Source organism: Phalacrocorax carbo, chromosome 10, assembly GCF_963921805.1.
Source record: "Phalacrocorax carbo chromosome 10, bPhaCar2.1, whole genome shotgun sequence".
NCBI classification, from domain to species: Eukaryota; Metazoa; Chordata; class Aves; order Suliformes; family Phalacrocoracidae; genus Phalacrocorax; species Phalacrocorax carbo.
In genome coordinates this window covers 11,836,256-11,858,328 of record NC_087522.1, presented here as the reverse complement: position 1 = coordinate 11,858,328, position 22,073 = coordinate 11,836,256, and the positions used below count along the sequence as shown (strand labels likewise).

General features: G+C 36.5%; 1 long non-coding RNA gene across 1 annotated transcript; it reads left to right on the top strand.

The window, feature by feature from the left end:
- The first annotated feature begins 7,243 nt into the window (after positions 1–7,243).
- On the top strand, positions 7,244–21,641 carry LOC135315122 (uncharacterized). The gene is made up of 3 exons (XR_010374566.1): positions 7,244–7,319; positions 8,056–8,126; positions 21,563–21,641. It is a non-coding gene; the product is annotated as an uncharacterized LOC135315122 (long non-coding RNA).
- The last annotated feature ends 432 nt before the right edge of the window (positions 21,642–22,073 follow it).

Here is a 22,073-nt window from a genome sequence, read left to right as displayed (position 1 = left end):
TTATTCATAATTTTACCGTTGACAGAGAAATAACTTTAAACATTCCTCCTTGTATGAAACAAATGGTCTAATTCTGGCTTCTTGAGTAGACAGGCTTTGTTTATTAAGTTTTAGCCATAGTTATATAACACTTCTTATCACACATTTAGGAATTCAAAGGCAGGTTTCTAGCCTGAGAGTTTCTGATAACATCCTATTTCCTCCTGTGTTTTTTTCTACCTACAATTTTCAACTTTGTGGGACTATTAATTCTCTGCCAGTAATTTTAGCCAGTCTCTTCAGATAACAACAAAACCTAACTTTTGTGATAGATTATATTTTCAATATATAAAACCTCTATATTTTATAATCAATTTATTATTAAAATCTTTTTTTTCCCTAGGACTGGTATGCTAAAAAGTTATTCAGTGACAGCATAGAGCAATTAATATTTAGGGTTTTCCATGCAAGATTTTAAATAAGTATAAAAAAATCCAGGATTTTAGGTTTTGTATTCTTTCAGAAAAAGATGCTTTCCTCTCAAGCTTTGTATCCTTTCAGGGAAGGTTTGAAGGTTTGTATAAACTGTTACAGCAAAGTGTGCTTTCATGATTTGCAGTCACCTGCATTTTGAATTTGAGAAGAGTTGTGAATCCTTTGTACTTTGATCAAATCAGCGGTACGCATCTTTGCTGAGAAAGTCTCATAGGTTCATTTTCTAAGTCTACCTGACAGCAATGCCTTTTTGTTTGGTTGCAACAGCCCATTTCTACAGGGGCAACTTCTGCTATAGCCCAGATGACTTGTCACGTAAGTTTCCACATCTTCCTATTGCCTTGAAGTGGACACTTTTGCCTTGCCATCTACAGGCTCAGGCTTCTTAGCAGGCTTCGTGTAATGCCTGCTAAATATCCTTATGCAGCTAAAATCAGGTCTGTAACTTAAAGTCAATCAAATCTGTTAAAAGAAAAAGCAAGAGTGGTGCTTTCCTACTTGATCACCGATACAATACAAAGACTAAAGCTGGGTTGCCAAAGCTACAGAGCTGCTTTGTTCTTTGTGCAGATTGCAAGAGACTTGTCAAAGAGCTTTTAACTAACAGAGAATACAGTCCTAGCCCCCGGGTTGAAATACCTATACCAGTCCCATTCTGGAGCTCCTGGAGTACAAGGACTTATGGGAAAGACTGAATTGTCTCTTGATTCAGTGAAGTCTTGGGAGGGGAAAAGCACATAGTTTGCTACATAAATTGTAGGGTTTGGTGGGGAGCTTTGACAGCAAAGCTTTTTGTGTGTCCCTGATCACAAGGAGGATGTGAAAGTTTACAGGAAGCATCAGGAAGGGATGTTTACTGTCACACTTGATGAAGCTACATGTTCACAGAAAAAACATGCAGTTACAGGCATTACTAGTTGTGGCAATTACTCACTGGAAATGTGCCCCTTTTGTGCTTTTATCTTGGGTTTTGTGCTATATTTGTCATGTAATTTGAATTCATGAATTTCAGCATATGGGCTTTCTGATTTATTTATGTTGTTGATGATGGTGTGTGATTGCTTAACTTTATCTTACTTTTTTTATTCTTTCACATCATATCATGCCTGGAATTCTTGGCAAAATTTTAAATAGTGTATAATGAATTAGGCAAGATGTTTGGCTGTACCAAATGTTGCAGTATCTTTTGGGACTAAGAAATATTGCACGCATACAGAACTCAGGCTTTGGTTAAAAACTTGTGTGGGTGGCAGAACATACCTATCTGAAGTGGAAAGGCTGAGGACTTAAATAGTGGTGAAACTCATGCTTTCCAGAACTAGAGCAAGCTGTAGCTATCTATACCGCTACCTGTCTTCTGCAAGAGATAGTAAACTTCTTGGCCTTATTTCATGTTTTATAATTCACAGGGTTTTGTCCCATACAAGCTAATGGAACCTCCTGACCCAATAATAATATACGCTTCATAATATACACATTAAAACAGGCTAGGTAGCCTCTTGCAAACATAGCAAATGCAGACAGTGCCTTCAACCTAACAAAGGGGGTTAAAATAATTTAGAACATAAATAATAAGAAAAAACCTAAGAAAACATTATAAAAACACAAATTAAGAATCAGTTTTGCTGAAGCCCACTTAAACTGGCAGGAGTTTTTCAGTTAACATCACTGGGAAGAGGTTTGGATCCTGTGTAAACTCCTCTCTGTTCTCATTCTAGCACTACATCTAGAATCCTTCCAGCTTTGGAGATGGCAGCGCTGTGGACTTGAGCCTGGGAGGCAGGAGCCGAATCTCCAATTTAATCACAGTATTTTTGTCACTTCAATTCTCCAAATGGAAATAAGAAGTAGTTTTGCTAAATGGGGTGTACATTAGGAGAAAGAAGTCCATGAATGATTGTGAAGCAGCCTGATGCTGTGGCAATGATGGCCAGGTGCTTAGTGACATAGGGTGCTAACATACAGACGAACAGACAGCAGGAGATGTGATCTAGCCATAGGTAATTTATTTATTAAAACAGGAGAACTTGTAGACTGTGATATCATTTCTGCAGTTTATTCAGAGCTGCTTACATTGCTAGGTTAAATAGTCTGTGTGTGCAGAAGGGAACACCCCTGAGGAAGATCCGTAGCTTCCTTTACGTTCTATCTACTACTGAGCACACCTTGGCACATCATCAATGGCCTTCCTTCACTACAGGATCCTAACAATTAAAACTTCCTTATTTACACAAGGCTTCTTAAGAAATATTGTATAAAAATTTAGTGATGAACATCAGAAAATGTTTTACGTAGGCATCTGAAAGATTTTGGGGGTTTGTTTTTAATCAGTCTAAGTGAGCAGTTAGATATCAGTCACAAAGTGAAAATAATCTTTTGTCATATGTGATACTTCTAAGATTTCAGATTACTGACTAATTATCACTAACTAAGATGTGAACAGAGTATCTGGATGCTTGTTTCCGTGCCTGGACACTCCAAAAGGTGCAACTGATGTGTATTTTTTCTGCATTATTTTAATTTCTATTTTATTTCTGTAATCTGACAATCAACAAATCTAAAAAATACTGGTCCTAGGAGTGGGGAAACTCCAGAATCATACTTTTTGCTGTTTGTTAGTGAATATGAAAATTCTTCCAGTGCTGTGTTTCTTTTTTCATCTTTTATTGGAGATTTATTTTTCAGACCACCATGTAATTGATTTCAGGTGTGGGTAAAATGTTGTCAAATATATGGGTGTGCTTTTTCTCTTTTTTTACTGCAAGCATTATCTTCTTAATAGTAGACCTTCATGGTAACCCAAATGACATTCAGAAATGCTACTCATGCTCATGCATGATGAAGATGGCATGTGGAGGAGTAGAGGGGATGATCTGAATGATTTGAAGGGGCTAGTATGTAGCTACATCAAAATTTATAATTGTATCTAACAGAGCTTGCTGGGAGTGTGTTGTAGAGAAGCAAATGCCATAAAAACTAATGCTAAACAGCCAGGCCAGGAGGCTTATAAGCCACTGTAGTTCTTCTAAAATATAATGAATTAAAACCACTTCCATCACCTCTAAGGTAAATGCTATCATTTAGTGTCCTTAACTGTAGTAAGAAGGTAATAAAAAACTCTGTTTGTTATAACTTCATTGCATTTTATTAGAAGACACACCTTGAGACAGATTTGTGGTATGCTTCTACCAGTACCTGGGATTACTCAGCAGCAATCCTTCAATCTGATTCATTGGTTAGACTGGTAGACCTGGAAAAAGTTTTAGCCATAAACATGATGGGGCTGAAGAGTTTTGAATGTTAGAATAAGAAATTCCTTGCTCATACTTTCATACTTGCAATACATCTTTTCAACTTTCATACTTCATGATCTGCAACTCATGCAGCCAGCTCTTTTGTGCAATATTCAAGGCCAGTAGTTTAACACACACAGTGCCCCAGCACCCAGGCCCTTATACGTGTAATTTGGGCTATTATAAGAAAGTGAATTACCAGCTGTAGCAGGTAAGATTGATCAGAGTGCAGACTGGCAAACATGGAGTACCTAAGAAGCACAAAGAACACTTGAAAAGGCACTGCCAAAGTGACACTGCATTGGCAGCATTACCACACAACCTAACAGCTTGCTTTCATTGTGGGAGGTTTTTATCCTGTCTTTCTGGCCTTGTGATAAACTTAGAGTATCCTAAGGAACCAATCAGTTACGGAGCTACAAAAGCATCTGTATCCTCTCTGACATAAGTGTCCACCAGCTTTCTGGAGATGTGGATATAAATGCGGTGACCAAATCACTTGACAGGTTTATGAAATAAGGCAACCTCAGTAGCACATTTCCTCAGTACCATCCTTAGACATGTTTTGAAATTTCCTTATTAATATTGCAGGTACAAAAAAATAGCTTATGTTCCTGTACTTGATCCGTTGTGCAGAAAGGAAAAAAAGATGCATCAGGCAAGTGGTTTGAAGGTGCACAAAGATAGTTATTAAAGTAGGTTGCTGTTTGTGTGATGTGAATGTGTACATAGGAAAAAAATGTGTATGAACAGCATACTACTAGTAGCTTGGGATGAAGATGTTAAAAATAAAGTGGGAATTTGAAAGGGCATGTCTGCTTGCTGCTGAAGCTGCAACCAAAGGTTTGTCAGAAAGCCATTAAGGACTGCACAGTGATTCTGCACTATAGGATGTAGCTGTCTAACAGCGTATTTGTCTGGGAGCCTATGTATATACTTGTCACTGGCTGAGACAATATTACTGAGAGAGTATTTTTCTTGTTCTTCTGTAGATATTTGTTGTTAATATCCTCTCACGTGTATACTAGATAATCTCTTGTGATGGTCCCCTTTCTCATGAGGACCAGAGCCTGCTGAAGATCAGAGCAGATCCCTGTAAGTGGGATACTCCAGCAAAGGATCTGGCCCCAGGATTGGCAGTGCCAACGTTACCCAGAGGAGTGGGACTGACACTGTGCAGTTCTCCACAGCAAGCTTCTGTCACTTGTGCCAACTTGTTTACTGGCAATGACCACACCCCAGAACATAAAAAAGGTTTCCTAACACTAATATGGAGGGAATTGGTTTGGGAGCACAAATACTTGCAACCCTTTATATTTTATTCCTAGAATATGCTATTCTTCCTGCTTTGTATTTTAGTTGCACGCAAGAAGAGTGCAAAATTCTTACTACTCTTTTTTATGCAGCATCTCTTCAACTATTTTTTTCCTTGCGTAATTTAAATTAAGAGAGACCCCAATTAAAACTATGGGGTTTGAGTGAGTTTGTTTTTTCTTCACTGCCTTTTTTAGGGACCTAACCCATTCCTACATGTGCAGTAAAACTTTATCTGTTTCCAATGAGCAGGTCTGCATATTAAAAATAGTAATAGTTTGCACTTGCTTAGCTGCTTTAATATTTACTTTACAGGTACCAGTTAATTAAGTTCTGTAGAACTGCTGCTACAGCATAGGCAGGGATGGGTAAATTGATAAACAGAGTTGAAACGTGGTTTCCCTAAATTCATAATGGGATGAACTCAGCTCTGTGATGTTTTGTTTAGCCTCTTTATTGAGGTTTTTGCAGTGTAAAATTCTCCTGTTTGGTGCTCTATTTTTCAAGCACATATTAGAGAGCACTGCAATGCACATTATAAAGGTGATCATTGCCTTTGTGAGAGACTCAGTTATAGCCACAATATTTCCCTTACCTCTCCTTAATTGGTCCCTTTGACTTTCTAAGTTTAGCTTCATGTTTCTTCTATGCACTCAGTACTATAAATATCCTTACTGCCAAATTGCTCTTTTTTCTAAAATCACATCTAGATCTTTTTTCTCAGCATTATCAATGTTATATATATATGGTATCATCCTTGCCAAATTTCTATGCTATATTTGCTCTCAATTAATTATTAAAGCTACATCTCATTATGACTTGTCTGTTTACGGTGCAAGAAAGTCACCCATAAAAAAATGTGGAGTGTGTTGTGTGCATATATATGGACACATGCATACATTTACACATCTTAAGTGTGTAAGAAGCCATAAAAATAATATCTGCTGAATTCTGGGTCCTTAGACCAATTCATAATTTCTCTACATTTCTCAGTATCGTTAATTTAACTGAAGGAAGTTATGATGAAGGTAAGTGTAGATTTTCTTCCTTAGAATTCTTCTTTAACATACTATTTTTAAATTATTTCTCAGCAATGTGAAAAACAAAACCCTTGCACCAAACAGAGAAGTGCCAAAAATCCAAGTTCACTTCTAGTTTATGAAATGTGCTTCAACAGAACAATAGCTTTAGGACTAATGACTGTGATCTTGATCTATTCTTGACCTGTTAATAAAATGTAAAAACACCACAATGCTCTTTGGGGGTGTGTTTAACTTACTATGTAATTTTCAGTGAAAATTAAAGGCAACAAAGGCATATAAATGTTTTAGGTCAGTGAATTAAGGTCAATTTGTGCTTTGCATTGGTTGTATATCTGTATTTTCGGAGGAGTCAGAAGAGAAAGGGTCATGTTCACTGTGTGATCAAACTGAAGCACAATTACCATCCCCATTCTCATTGCAAAGTTTATAATTCATGCTTGATTTAAATTAAAGTTTGCTTAAAAACAAAATTAAAAAATATTCTAATTTGTCACTTAAAACCCCTGCCTTTCTAATGTTCTCCATTAGACATCATGGGCATAATTTTAATCTCCAAATTGGGAATAGTTTTGAAGATAAATTTTGTCAGTCGTCAGCAGGTATAGATTTGCATTAGGACAATAATATATCCTGGAACTTCCAAGAAAATTCAATTTTGGATTCAATTTCTGTTTCAGAGACTAGTATTAATCAATTCTACCATATTCAAAATTGGGGCTAAAAAAAAGGCCAGAAAACAAAAATGACAATTGTAGCAATTCCTGAAACAAGCTTACCTACCAAGTTCACCATGAACTTTGAGACTTATTTATTTCAAATATGTTTTTAATACTTTAAAACTTTAAAATGTGGAGATAGTTTCAAAGTTTGCTCTCTGAGAGGCCTCAGGACATGTAAGTTGTTTCATTCTACTACTCATTTCTACTCCATAACAAGCAGGACTAGCACTGCACATACTTAGGTGATCTCATTGATTCTAGTAAAACAGAATAGTGTTTGGAGAGTTTGGCTGCAAGTATTATTACACATTTTACTTTTATTTTCAAGTGACAGGCTGGCTTTCTGAAGCCAAATCTGCTGAAACAAATAATATTACTGAAGCTCATGAATGGAGAGAATAAGTGAACTGTGCAGGCAATGGATTTAACTGCTACTGAAAGGCTTGGCAAATACACAATAGAAGTTTGTTTATAAGGTAAGTAAAACATCAATATAATACAATCTTAAACAACAACGAAATAATTGACCTTTTGTTAAAAATTTTTGTCAGGTCTGTTCAGATCCATAAAGTTTAGATCCAATGGAACTGGGGCCAGCCTCAGATATAAACCAGAATGGAAAAGGAATCGTGGGATATTTCAAGTTGCAATCTTTGATTCATATTGGATCTAAAACTGGATGGATTTATGGTTTTTAATTAAATGAAAATAATTTCAATCCTTCACTATGGCTGAATTTTTAGCTCCTTTTGGGAGACAACAACCTACCTTTCTGTCTTCATGACAGTGTTTACTTCAATGGGACTCTGCTTCAACCTAAAAGGCATAGTCGTGATACAAATTTCTGTGGTGTTTTTGGTGAAGAATATTTATAATGCATGTGTTCAGAACTGCTAAGTGTTTAAACAACTAAATTAATAACAACACTCTTTTACCCCCCACAGGACATACCAAAAAATCCAAATACCAAAATACCAAAAAATACCAAATACCAAAAAAAGGAAATACCAAAACATTTGCATGAATATTTCCTGATTAAACAAGGGCAGTTAGTCCTCTGATTAATTCATATTGAAAAAAATAGCTGACTGAATATTTAAAAGCAGAGATATACAAATACAGCTACTCTGAAAGACAGCTTCCTCATACTTGCTAAACTTCATGCTCTTTTTCTTCTTTCTTTAATTTTTTTTTTCTTTTTTTAACTTTTAGGAGCACTCTAGCCACATCAGTGACAAAACAGACATCAGGCAACTAGCAGCTATCCATTAGAGTCACATCTGGTAGGTTTGACTGACACTCAGTAGAACTGATTAATCACAGAATAACATGCCAGAAATGTAACAGGAGAAGTCACTTCTGCCTGATACCAATCACTCACTCACTCTCTGCAAGTACAAATGCACATTCACAGTGGAATGAGTTTGACCCACACTCTCATCAGAATAATAGTGAGAAACTATTGCCAGACTTCTAGATGGGAAAAATAAAGTACAAGCCAAATGCCAGAAAGCAAACTCACAGATGGGAATACATGTTGTTAAATGGCACCATGGCATATGACCGCAAGAATCAGACAGTTCTCCATATTGTAGAAGATGAGTTCAATATGATGATTGCCAGTACTTGAAACATAGAACTGAAATATGTAACAAACACTACAGCAAAATCCTGATGCAGTATTTTGACAGCTCAATGCTTCAGAGATCCCTTTTTCATCAATGCAAGAGATAAAATAGTCTAATGCTTAGAGACAAAAAGCAAGGGTCATAGAAAGTGAGAGCTGCTTTTTGGCCTAGATTAAGTAAGGCAGTTAAGCATGTCCTAGAGTCTGCTACTGACATTTTTGTTGACTCTGTATATATTTAAGTTCCATTACATGGAACATGCTTATGTGCTCTGAATCAGTGTCTTTAGCCTTGTGATTTCAGTATTTCAGTTCTCAAATTACCTAATATAATGCAGGCCACATTCCATCTTGCTAGCCAGGCATACTCAAGGGAAATAGAAAAATAACTTTCTTAATCCTGCAACTTGAGGCATCTCTGAATTTGGTTGCAGTTTCTTTGCATTGTGTGTTGATGGGTCCTGGACACCATGGTGTGATTTGGGATAATCTGAGTACGTTATAAGGATTTGGGAGAACAAATGCAGTTTTACAAACCCCTTACAAGATGCAACATTAAATATAAAATTATTCTCTGTCTCCACTTTATGTAGTCTCTTCCATACCCCCTCCAGTGCAGGCCCTGGCAGGACAGAGTGCAAAATATAACAAACATTTGAAAAGCATTTGTCAGAGAGAATGTACAAAGAAAATTATTTGCTTGACCACCTTCTGGATTCCACAAAATTGACCTTTATAATTAAATCCTTTGATTCTCTACTGCCCTTGACTGTATTTTTTTCAGATTTTTGTGCACCAGAAAGGAAGATTTTCTAGCTTGTAGTTTTCAAAACAGCCATATACCCCAGCTATATTTTAACACATACATTGTACAGTTACTCTTACAAACTTTTCTATTGCAGCCTGTTTAAGCTATTGCAGCAAAAAAAATGCTATGCTGCTACCACCAGATCTGCCTCTGTATTTGCTAGACTGGTGTAAATCAGGACCAACTGAAAGCAGGGATGGTTTGAATGGGAATAACAAGTGAGAACAGAGCAGGTTGTTACATTGGAAAGAATCAGTCTATCCACAAAAGAAAATACCCATTACATATAATTATTTCCTGAAACAAAAGATTGATTTAGTATCTAAGTGTAGAGCTTGCATAGTATTTCACAAGAAATGACTGTGCAATAATCTTTTTTAAAGAAGATAGCTTTCTGAAAGCAAGCCATATGCATAATGCCCCCTAATAAGAGATGAATCTGATTGAAAATAACTGTGCAGATAATCTCATTCCATTTTTAAAAGCACTAAGCTCTGTGTGATTGGCACAATTGCATTAATAATTTATAGCCATTGGGAATTGTTGGTTTCTGCCTTTTTTGGGAGTGTGAATCAGGAATGATTGCTCATTTTAACAATATTGAAAAAGATTGGAGAAGTAAAGCTGAAGGGAGGAAATGTGCTGACAGAATGTGCAATAATTGTGTTGGCCAGCCTGGCTGCTGGAGCTGGCCATCAAGTATGTTTTTTCTACTCAACTAGCGAGAATCCTTATATGAGGAAAACATCATCTCTGGAAACAGTCCCCAGTGGCTGCTCTGTTTGAGAATGTGAAAACTCCCTCTTTTGTTTATATTTTAGATGTGGTATAAAATAAATTCCAAAATGTGCAACTAGGCTTTGTTTTGTTTGTTGCAATGTCACAAAGTTTTAACGCCTAAGCTGTCACTGCTGTTCCTGACAGAGCAAAGTAGGACAATCAAAAATGATACATGAAAGGAGCTCTCCATGTTTGACTTCATTGTTTTTAGCATGCAATGGTATATATTTCTTTATTGAACTTGTTTCTTTGTGGACTGAATGAGCATGTTTTGCAGAAGGATCAGACCTTTAATATGAGATCAATCACTTTTCTTACCATTTGAGACATATGCTCAATGCACCTCTGCAATTTTTGAAGTGTACGTATCTCCTGTACTATATTGTACGCTATTAAGCTGTCTTCTTTCATGCTAAAATGCAAATCATGCATTGGAAAATTCATCTTTCCATCCATACAGACACAAAACAAAAATACCCAGACTTTGAGAGGAACAGTTGGTGGCTTCTGAGCTATACAAACAAATTTGATCAATGCTCATAAACCTTTGCAAACATATAGCATTGTCAGCAGAAGAATCAATTTGAATTAGTCACAGGTTTCACATGTGTCCATTTATTTAACAAAAATATATTAGTAGCATTTACTGTGCCTCTTCCAAACTACAGTTTTTGACAGCCCAACTCTGTGTCCATTCACTAATGAAAATATTGTCTCTAAGCAAGAAGTTCTGTTTAATATATTTGGTTCAAATTTCTAAGGAAAAAAACAGAACGTTTGCTTCTGAATTCAGGTGCTGTAGGAATGCTCTTGAGAAAGAACTACAATCAGCATATCACTAGGAATAATACTTAGAAGAGTCCCTCACAAACCATTGTTTATGATTTTCATCTTGCTTGTTTTTCCTTGCAGCTGTCTGGGCTGCCTTCTTCATTTCTGTTTCCCATCTTTCAATGGATATGAAACAACTGATCCTTGGGACAGATTTTCCCCAGCAGTAGAAAACAACTGTGAAAGTCCCAACCTCAGCTCTATTTTCTCTTAACAAAACATTAACACTGAAAGGTACAGATTAAGGCTGTCTCATCTCTAGCTTCCTCAGCCCTGTTGCAGTTCCTTCCAGTCCCATCAGCTTTCAGTAGCTGCCACTTACACAGTTCCCAGAGGCTCTGAATGCCCTTCCTGGCAGGGATGCCCAGGCTGGGATGTGTTGAGAGGCAAGTCTCCTCCTTGGTGGTATCTGACTTCAGGTCACAGAAGTACATGGTTAAGCCTCATAGTGAGTCTTCTCAGCTCGGCAAAAGCTAGTGCACAACCCTTTTGATTTTCATCATTTCTGTGTTTCCTGGTGTAGGGGCTGCCGGATAAGGAGACCAACGAAACAGCCCCCTGTCCCTCAGCCCTGCCTTGGCTCTTCAGCTCAAGGGTGGCCTATTCCCATGCATCTCACAGATAACCTGCCTCCCCTGGGGAACCTTGCTTTCTTATGTTTCCCTCCTTTTTTAAGCTCAGAATGTGCTTTCCTCACCCCCAGCCTTTTAGGGCATCCTGGGGTACACTTGTGATTTTTACAACAGGAATGTTACGTAAAAGCTCCAGCAAATCAAGAGGGTGGTACAATTTACATGACTTCAGGGTTGCGAAATCCTGATGGGATCCTTTCAGCCAGCCTCTCTCCAGCTGGCTGTAAGCACTTCTGAAGATAAATGCTACAATTTTCAAAGGAGCTTAAGGAAGTAGGTGCCTGATCTCCTTGGATTCCTTAGAAAATCCCCTTTTTTTTTTAAGCTTTTGTAGCATTAAAATATAATGTGTTCTTCCTTTTTTTCAGAGAAAGGGAAGACTTTGTTTACTGAAAATAAACTTCAAAAGCACATAGTGTTTTAAGTTTTTTTTTCTTCTTAATAGCTATGCATTTTGCAGATCTGTATTAAGAATAACTATTGATTTGAAGAAGCATGCATGGAGGCACTCAATAGATAGATTGAACAGAATCCTATTACATTCATCTGGTTGCAGGAGTTATTGTAATTTTATTTTTGGGGAAGGTATAAGGCTTTTATATGCATCTGTGTATATCTGAGTGTAAAACAACATTCAGTAATTAGATAAAGTCAGCAATAATAAGAAACTGGAGCTTCCTTTTAATAATTTCTTGAGCTTTTTTTGGTGTGATTTTTCTGTGAGAGGCTTAGGAAGATCTGAACCATTAAAGCTCAGCAAAATACAGACCTATGCCATATAAAAAATAATAAAAGAAAAGATAAATCCATAATATATACTTCTAAACAAATTACTATGCAGAACCGTCATTCTTGCTACAGGGTAACTGATGATGATGTGATAAAGCTTAATTCCCACTGGATCTTTTAGACTTTCTACTCCGTGGGTTAGGGAATTCTTCCTAGCAGCAATGGCTATTTCTGCTACTTGTTTTTCCAAGAATGTCTCATCTATGATCTGCTCTCTGGTCTCACTTCACTGTTATATGTTTATTAGTACATTTTACTAGTCATTTTCAAAACAAAAGCCAAAAATCACTGCAACAAACCCCAGAAGTATCTGCAGAAAATGAGTGAGCAGGCTTATAATTACTGATGTTGAATGCTACCCCATTTTCAGATTAGTTATGTTGAATAAATCTCAACATGAAGGGATAAGATACTAGTGTTCTGAAGTCAGAGTCTGATCTGTAATGATCAATTATAGTCTAGTAACCATTTGTAGATTTTTTTTTCCTGAGTGACGTGTCAGGAAAAAAATGTACAGTGTAAAAAGTAAAAAGATACCATATACTTATGAAAAGTCTGCCACAATTTTAGAATTCTTCAGCTATTCTCTTTTTTTACCTCCCAGCATCCAGTGGTTTAATTCAAATCCAGGAAAGCACAATGGCTTTTGCTACCGTGTTGGCTGCAATGTAAATTATTTAAAGACAAATGTCAAGTTTTCCTGTAGACCAAGACGCTAAACAGCCTAGGTAAATGACAAGAATTTGTCCACAATGTAAACTGAATACAACATTTATAAACCGTAATATATTTTGTACTGCATTTTAATTTGTTTTGGTGTAATTTTCATTTCTTTGCCCAGGCTATGTATTTCAGAAATCACCAAATTACTTAGTGTAGTTAGTGATGTGCATTTTATTATCCAGAAGTGAAAACCTGAAAGACAAGAACAATCAAAGAACAGCAAAACATATTTGTTTTAAGTGATAGACAAGGAGACCGATGATTCATAATAGGAACTGTAAGTGTTGATTTTCCAAATGAGATGGGAACAATTGATTATGCTTTTGAGTGCTTTTGAAACAAAAAGATGTAATGAGCATAAGCAAGTATCTAATTCTTGATGCTGGCTCTGAATAATTTCTCTGCTTTAAAGTGAAACAGGAATCATATATCACACACTGAGTTAACAAGCCTTTACTGTAGGTGTTTTCATTATTACTATTACATTATAGGCAGGCAATTATATGGAGTATAAAACCTTTTTTACACTTTACTGGTTACATTTTTAGTAACTGGTCATGAACAAATTAATCACCTCTTTGGAGAGTCTTCATTAAAAATGATATTTTTTAGTCTTTCTTTAAGGCTTTCTCAGTTTGTGTAAACAATGATTACAGCTCACAACCTGATACTCTGCTCGCATTGAGTAACACCTTCCCACAGTGATGCAGTGGGACTGTTTATGCTCTACAGTGGGAGTTAGCGTACACACTATGGGCTCTATACCAGCCTGAACTGCTTCAGTGATGTGAAAAATCAGTAGAAAGTACTTGGGGTCTTTAAATAAATTATTCCATCAACCCATCCTCTTACTTTCAAAAATTCAGAGCTTTATTTAAATCACTCTTGACTCTAAGGTTGTATCCAGACCATGTTAAAGGTCTGCCAGCTGTATTTCCTGTGCTTATCTTTTTTGAACCTACTTGTTCCTTTGCTTTCACAATTTCTTGGAGTCATGAGATCCACGATTTTATAATCTGTGTTTGAAGAATGAACTCGTTTTTTTGTTGAATATTATGCTTAATAATTTCAATGGATGTATCCTAGTTCTCATAGTACATGAAATGGAGAATTCTTGCTTTTCAAAGTGTTAAGGAGACATTAGATCTGACGTCTGAGGAACTGCTTCAAGGGCTGTAATTTCTCTTCTATGCAAACAGGCTTCGCGGGTTCAAGGAAAACCCCGGTGTCTGGAACTCCAAGCATCTTCAGTGGTCTATCACATCTTTGCAAAGTATTTGCTGAAGCTCATCAAAACTTTTTTTTAAAAAAAGTGTATTACAAAATGGTATCCAGATGAGATTATTTAGCATTACAAGTCCTTATGCAGCTTTTAGGAGAATCACTTACTTGCTAAATAGAGTGCAACAGCTCCTTGGGAGCCATTCCAGTCTATCAGGTAAATCTGTAATTAGTATCCAGTTGATCTGAAGCATGGTGCTGTCATTATATTGATATAGACATACACATTAGAAAACATTACTGCTTGGGCACAGCAGGCAATTCACAGACTAATAACTCAGCCATTTTACTTTTTTAAAGCCTAGTAATTTTTTTCAATGTTAAAATACAAAATCACAATTGCAACAACATTTTTAATTTTCAGTTAAGCATAAAACAGTTGAGACATCTGTAATTTTTTTCTGTGATTTCTATGTTTTTCAAATAGTCTGTTAGATTTTTTTTAAAAGAACTGAGAGGCTTTTTGTTTGTTCTTTGTTTTTTAAGCAAATAGGTTGTGTAGTGACATTAAACTGTTAGCAACGGAAAAGAAAAGAGGAAAGATTGTAAGTTGGTTTTGTGAAAATAAATTAAAAAGGAAAAAAAAGACGTTTGGATTTAGTGCAGCCAAGTGGAATCCCCTTTCATTTTGTTTGAATTTCAAAGTTTAGTTCTTGGCATGACAGAGGTTCATGCCCTTTTGCAGCAAGTGGAGGTCCCATATTTTGGCATAAAGGTTTAAAATATGTAGCCATGACTAAAATAGAAGGAAATAAAATGATGTGTCAACTTGTATCTGCTATACTTCCATCTTATTCAATAAAATTTAGAATAATTACACTGAGGTGGATTTGACAGTATAAATTAAATTCAGGCATGAGAATGCTGTGAAGTTTCTATGGACAGGAGCAGATGCACAAACTTTGGATAACCTTGCCACCAATTATATTGCATTTGCAAGTCATTCAATCTTCTTTTGAATAGTCACTTAAGCCTTCATTATTAACCAAGCATTACTTTTTCTTTCTCATACATTGACTATTGGTTTGGGAAATGAAAAGCAAAGCTCAGAGGTCTGATAGTGTGTTGTGGGATGAAATGAATACTGTCTGCAGACTCAAATACAAGAAAACAGGTGTCTCGTCATTTTTTCCACTGCCTCAATATACCACAGCTAGTGTAAGCATAAACCAGATTTCTTAATGGGCCGACATGAATAATAAACTATTCTCATTCGTGTGACATGTTTGAAAGGAACAATGTGAATGAAGAGTGAATACTACATAGAGTTTTTCAGTCTGATACATTTTCAAACAGAACTACAAAAGCTGTGAATGATTACGGACATTCAGGCTTGATTGTTTTTGCTTTAAAATCACATCTAATGGGAAAAAATTGTCTTAAAAATAAGCCAAATGAGGCATGTTAGAATACCTGGCATAAGTAAAATCAGAAATGCGAGTGCTTATTGAACAAGACATCAAGGCCAGTCGTGTGACTAATGCAATAGACTGGGCCTGAGGAAAACCTGATACATAATTATTTTTCAGTTTATTTGTAGGGTGGAGAATAATATCGGCAAGAAAATAACTTTTTCTTACAATTGTGAAATATTTGGAAACAAATGGAAACAATTTCGGGTCAGCCAAGTACCGGCTGACCTACACATAGTCTTTTCAGTATAAAAATAAAATTCAAACTGAAGTATTCACTCAGCTCTGAAATTGAGGGCATCTTCTTCATTCAGTCTCTAGCTTTTTCACCAGTCCCTTATATGGTTGGGGGAAATATGTGTAACCTTCTCTTGTCCTTGTCCCACATCTGTAACAGGTATTTAAAAAAGAAAAAGGGAAAAAAAGCCTTCTATAAGAGGGCAGAGGCTCTTCCTTATGCAGTATGTGTACATCAACTAGCATAGGTGGGCTTTGCCCTTCTTGGGACCTTGGGCTCTACCTTTATAAAACTGCAGTGTGATTAGGATTCTTTTCAAGCTATTAGTCTTGGCACTGAACAGGGTCAGTGAAGATAAGATCTTTGAGAAACAGAAATCTCATTCCAACATCATGAAATGCTTTACTAGCAAATCCTTTGGATTAATTCATCACCCACAGTCCATGCAGGTGGATGTTTATTCAAAAACTTCAGTTTTCATCATAGATTTAACTTTGTCCTAAAGGAAATTCTGACAGAAATAAACTTTGTTAAACTGAACTGAGCACAAATACAGAGTGTAATTACAGTGAGCAAATAATGGAAGAAATAAAAAACTGGAGATCAGAATATTCAAAAGATTCACAGAGAATAAAAAATACATTCAATTTTGTAAACATATTGGCTGGTAACTCTGGGATTAAGACCTCATCCAATAGTTTCGGAGCACGTTTAAGATGGGAACTTCACATTATTTGCATCTCTCAGCTTCTATTGACAGGCTGTCTGTAGAACACCTCCTGTTTTCATTTTAGAATACTGCAGATGATAAAAATAATGTTCCAAATCCAGTAAGGACTTAGAATTTATATCAGTGATATTAACAATTTAGTAAGCAATCTTGGACTGCAGTACTGTCCTTTAACAACCACAGTCAGACTGATGGTCTAATGCATCACACTGTTTTGTCACTATAAAAAATAAAGTATGACAATCATAAAGTACATGAAAGGTGAAAACAGTTTAGTGAGAGGCTGATCTGTAATTACTGCTCCAACTCCACTGAGATTTCCAAACGTTCTGTTGTTTCTATTAACCTCTCTCCTTCTGCCTGACTCCAAATCATCTCCCTCAACCACTTACACCAGAAGGTAAATTGGAGATGATTTTGCATGTTCATGTGCTGATACTTTATCAGGATTTTGAGGTAATTTTATTGATATAATAGCATTTATATTATCTGGGTACTGAAGTTTTATGGCAACTTCAAATAAACTTCTGATATTTTTTCCACAGGCACAATAACAGAAGCAAATATTAGCATATTATGAAACTGTTACATACAACAGTATATTTTGTAGCCTACCTCAGGCCACCTAGGTTTCCAGCAAAGTAAAGTCCCAGAAAGAAGAAAAGCTACAGAGCACCCACGAAGATTAAATATCACAATAGTAACTTAAGGAAGTTGAATTTTGACTCAAAAAAGCTCCAGCTTCCAGCTGAAGAAAATCTTTAAGTATCACTCTTCATATGCATTTTCTTATCTCAAAGATCTCTCTAATGTTCTGGTCTGAAAATCTTGTGCATTTGCCATCACTCTTTTGCACATTACTTTATTGTTCACTGTGTGAAAAATAGGTTTTGTACTTTTATATCTTCTCATGAAGTAAGGATTTTTAAGACAACTGTCACTTTAGCGCCTTGGCAATAAATAGAAGCCTCAGTTCAGGATAAAAAGGAAGTATTGCTACACCATTTTCAACTATATAATATATTACAAGATTTTATATATTCTTGAGTTTCACTTTTCACACTTGCATATCTGTGAGGAACAGGCAGGACATCCAGGTGTAATATAAGGAATCTTTCCTTTCTATTAATCAGGAAGCAAATTTGCTCATCTTAAAATAACTACAAGATAGCAATTTTGAAGAAATGTGTTTTTCTTTCAGCTAAATTTTTGTGTCACTGTTTTTGCTTTTCGTTTTCTTCTGCCTAGCTATTGTGAATTTCAGGGGGGTTGGTCAATTTTCTGTTGAAGGAGAAACAAATGACATGAAGTCTGTATGTTTCCTTAGTTTGAATTCTTTCCGTTTTGGTGTGCACATGCAGAAGTACTTATATATAGCCTGCAGTCAATCTTCGTTTTAAATATACCAGCCTAGACATCAGCAGTCCTTTTCTAGAAGTCCTTTTCTACGGCACAGGCCGTAAGAGCTTGCTATAGTTACACAGAGATTCATACTTGCCTATTGTAAGGGCATCACAAAATTATCAATGCATCTTTTTTCAAAGTTAAGCTACAGCTTTATCAGGTGATCATTAATACCTTTTCTCAGTGCTATAGATTCACCCGGATCAACAATCATGGTCCAGATCAGGTGTACAAATCAGCCAGAGTATGCAGTATGAACTTTGCACTTTCTTTATTTCACCCTCAGGACAGATGATACTCTCCTGTTAGTGTTCCACATGATAATACATTATTTGTGTTGAAGGGTTTTGTTTTGATTATATAAATGCTTGATGCTGTGATTGTACCTATGAAAGCCCCAGCAACTGGGTAAAATATGCCCTGGACTAAGTTGGTCACCCTGCCCTTATGCCTGTGTCTTATGGAACAGGATATATATGTTCTGTCAAGAGGACTTTAGCAGCCTACATTTCTGTCTCAAGGAACTGGATTTTTTGCCTCCATCACATTTATTATTTTCTGGAATGAAGATTATGGTGATTTGGACCCAGTCTCTTGGGGAAGGAGAGGGGAGAGGCTGGATTAGATCAAGAGGATGGCGGTCTTCAGCAAAGACTGGCCATGTAGGAGTAATAGAGGTGAATCACAGAACTAGGTGATAGGAGAGCAGGAATGGATATCACTGGGGTAATTAGCAAGGACTTCCTGGCTCATGGGAATTGTTTGTGAATATATTCTGGAATTCAGAACATTGAACAATTAGTGCTGGAAGCTGAAGGCATTACAAAACACTAGATTAACTGATCCAGGCTATGTTCATGTAATTGTTTTTCATGTTAGCTGCTAAAGCTACAGATGATTCCATGTTACAAAGACTCCTGAGAATTTGCAAGTGTGAAAAGCTACTTAGTAGGCTAATGAGGGAGGTTAGATTTTTATTTCCCAAAGCTAGATATGGGAGTATACTTCTGAACAGGGACTTAACTTAGTTTTATTTCAGAGAAGATCCTCTGAGGCAGTTTGAACCTTGTTGTTATCACTTGCACCTGATGTTTATTGAATAACTATCCTTTCATAATCTTCTTTTGAATTGTTACTGAAATATCTGTTCAAGTTTGTATTCTATGGATCTAATCAAGATTATATGTTGCAGTAGAATTAGAACAGGGATATATTTTTCCCCCTGTGACCAACATTTCTGTTTCTGTTTCTAGTTTTTATGCTTTTCTGTATAGGAACCCTGAATCTATGTTTAAATGTTATTTATTAGGCCCTTTCCTTTGAGAGCTGTTTCAGAGAACAAGTATGTGAACAGACTGGTAAAGAAATTTTCAACCTTTACTTTCAACTGATCAGGCTTGAAGTCATTACTACTTTTCATTTGGTCTTTTTCTCATTTCTTTAAAATCAATCTGTACTCCAAGAACAGTTTATAAACTGCATACAAACTAGGGCTGTCCTCTCAGCTCTGAACTAGAGTTATATTTGGTAAGCCTCACAAGCCCCTTCATATGTGTAACACAGAAGTTTTATAGAATTCTTGCTGTGGACATAGATTAGCTACTTTGCTGATAGGCTGCTTTAACATGTGGTAGAAACAGACAAAGGGAGAGGCTAGATTGCTAACATACCCCACCTTTAAAAGGGGAGTTATTTGCCTTCATTAACTTACTATGTTTTTTTTAAACATTATATACTGCTTTGAATATATTACTTATGTTAGACTTGGACTAGGATTATTTTTACATGCATCCCAGGACGTCTGGGAGATGTATTCATCCCAAAGCGGAAAAGATGATTATTTGATTTTTGAGATAGTTATGGAAAAGTACTGCTACTCTTACTCTGAACGCATATGAAATTCATCTTGTTTGAGGCCCTTTCTTAAAATACTACCTAGCCGCAGAACTGGCAAGAATTCCTTGTGACTTGCAGATACTGAGAGATAACTGGAAGTTAAATGCCTGGCTTACTCTAAATATAGCTGAATAATAAGAAAGTGAGGCAAACACATCTGGAGTACTGTGTCCTTTTTGATCCCCAGTTCAAGAAAGACGTTGATTTACTGGGGCCTGTCTGGCTGAGAACCATGAAGATGATTAGGGAGCTGAAGGACAATGTGCCCAGAGACATGTTTACATGTTTAGTCTTAGAAAGAGAAGGCCAAGGCTGGGGGGATCTAATTGCTGACTTCAATTACCTAATGGGAGGTTATAGAGAAGGCAGAGCCAGAGTATTCTAGAGGTACACAGCAAAAGGACTAAGGCCAACAGACACAAAAGATGCAGCAAGGACAATTCCAGCTAGACATAATGAAAAAGTTTTTTCATGGCAAGGGCAGTCCAACACTGGCACAGATTGCGCAGAGATATTGTGGAATCTCCATCCAGGGAGAAAACAAAAAAGGCCCGGAACAACTTGACGTAACTTTGAGGTTGACCTTACAGTGAATGGGGCTGGATAGGGTAACTTCCAGAGATCCCTTCCAATCTGAATTATTTTCTTGATTTCAACTGTCGGTTTCTTAGTAGGTGTATAAGGGATGTAAACTCAGAGCTTTGGAGGCTACCCAAGTGAGAAAGACAAAGTATACTGAGAGAAAAAAAAAAGACAAAACAAAAGAAAGACATCTGTTTACTCTTTGGAAAAAAATAACATATAGTAATTCTGTCTTGAGCTGTCAAATATTGTTTGTACATAATAAAGGTTCTTTAAAAGCTTCATACAAAGAAAGACAGCTGAAAGTATATTATTTTTGCCTTGATATGAGGCACCAACTGTTATAAAAGTTTTAATGTCCTTTAAATATTGTAGCATGTGGGAAAAAATCAGAACAAGCTAACAAAAAAAAATAAAAATGTGTTCCTCAAAACAAATTAACATTTTCAAATGCCTTAGCTTAGTGATTCCTATAGAGGCATGGATGATCATAAGATGTTGGCCCTAATTTTGTCTCTAGCTGTTTCTGTGATGGCCTAAGCTGTTCAGTGACAAGATCCTGAAGATCTATAAAAATATTTAGAAACAAGGAGTGCATTATAGAGCTACACGTGCTGCTAGGGCTATGTTTGAGGAGGAGGAAAAAGCTCCCCACAGAGACAGGAGATCTAAGGCACCTTGAGGAGAGGGGAGTGCAGAGGATAAGCACCGTATCAGAGAACGGCACATAGGCTGGAAGAAAAAGTACTTCTAGACATCGGAGTTTTTATGGAGTTGGGTCCTGGTTTCCTCACACACCAGTGTATAGGTACAAGAACACCAAAATAATGTGGTTACAGTGGTCTTTACATTGTTATTGTTGAATTAGCTGTTTGCAAACAGTCATAGAGGTTTGAAGATTTATAACCATCTGTCATGTAGCTGGACGTAATGAACTAACACATGATGTCAAACCTTTTTTGCCCACCTTATTCCTGATTTCTCAGGTTCTATATCTGGAAGTTAATAAGTGACGCAAATAACAGAAGTTTGATTGCTTACTACATCCCAACTTCTTTCACCCAGTCTGTACTGTTAACATGGTAAGTGCATAACCTGAACAGTTATGTTTTTGCAATCCTGCCAGTAAAATAGTTGCTGCTCTTTTTTTAGATCATTCCATGGCACAGATTCTATTGCAGGGTGCTGGATATTGCAGTAGAAGGCTCCAATAGTTTTCCAGGAAGAAAGGTATTTTCATCTGCCAATTATATACTGGGAAGGAAGGTACAGATATGCATTTGGAATGGTTTTTGCCAGAATTTTTATTGAAGTTCTGTAACATATGAAACTGTAAGGTTTCAGAGCTTCATATGATAAATGCCATTTAAATACAACACGGAAAACATTATGTTGATTACTTTTTTTTTATATCTGGTGAATATACATTCTAAACATAGATTTGGAAAGGAGGGCTTCCAGATAGACTTGTGTCAAAGGTAATAAATAAAAAAGCCA